Source organism: Phalaenopsis equestris, unplaced genomic scaffold (genome assembly GCF_001263595.1).
Source record: "Phalaenopsis equestris unplaced genomic scaffold, ASM126359v1 Scaffold000320, whole genome shotgun sequence".
Lineage (NCBI taxonomy): Eukaryota > Viridiplantae > Streptophyta > Magnoliopsida > Asparagales > Orchidaceae > Phalaenopsis > Phalaenopsis equestris.
Genome location: NW_018164762.1, coordinates 126973 through 128242, shown reverse-complemented (window position 1 = coordinate 128242; position 1270 = coordinate 126973).

Below are 1270 nucleotides of genomic sequence, written 5' to 3'. Positions count from 1 at the left end.
ATCAATTTTGGGTATTTTGGCAAAATTTGGGAATATTAGCCAAATTTGGGTCCCAAGGGCAGTTAGGTAATTTGGAGGTGCCTAGGGGCAAAATACCAAGTTAAACGTTTCACATAGAATTGGATAGATATCCGTTCTAAATGAACCATGGATTAATGTATTGTGAAGATGTGGTGTATCTTAGTTCCAAGTCAACACCCCGGGTCAACCCTAAAGCCAAGTAATCCTGTAGGGATTCTTCTTAAATTCTCTTATAATGATCTTACCTACTAAATGCTAGAGGTTAAGATCAATATGTGGAATTTCAAGTTGAATAAAAAAAAAGAGTTTTGAATTTCTAATAGTGGGGTACCTCTTCTAGTTTTCTAAGACTAGTCAATAGGAAAGTCCTATGGCTAGACCTAGGCTACTAAAGAAGTTTTCTAGACCTCAACCAAAAGTGAGGTCAACAACTGTCAAATCCCCTAATAATAACACATATCGCTCTAGTAATAAAAAGCTCTAATCGAGTCTTAGATATCGATCGCACAAAGAAGTTGGAAATGCTTATAGATAAATTCTTATATTTATAACATAAATCTCAATTTAAACTACAAAATTGAAGTACTAAATTTGAATCTAAAGTATTTGAGTGAATGTTAAATAAAATGCAGTTGAAAGAACTAAGTTAACTAAACTAATTGCTAAACTTTCAAAAGTAAACTTACAAAAGCTAAATAAGTTTTTGTGATGGAGAGTTCAGATTTAAGAAGATATCATTTCCCTTTACAATGAGTATATGGATTATGAAGAAATTAAAATCATTTAAATATATATATATATATAATTTTTTTTGTGTCAGATAGGAGCAATCATATTTTTTACCATATTTTAAGTACATAAAGAATATTGACTAATCCAGAGTTTGATCCCTAATTTCATGGTCAGGCTAGGAGGATACCGACTGCCACTCAAGAGCTCTCACTACTCCCTCGCCCGAGGACTAACAATCTCGCATTAGTTTCCAATCAGCTGGATCAAATTGAGGATTTTAATTTATCATCTTAAAATCTCTAATTTTGCATCTAACAAAGTATATTTCCCTGTTTATTTCCACCCAACGACATGGATGAAATACTCTCCCATTAAATCAAATGTGATTTTCCTCATATTATAGAAATCATAACTCTTTCAGAACATATGTTTCTCAACCATTTTTAACATTTCAATTGGCTAGATCAAAAAGTTATTGAATATTGGAGTTCAAATCATCACAAATTATTGATATTTA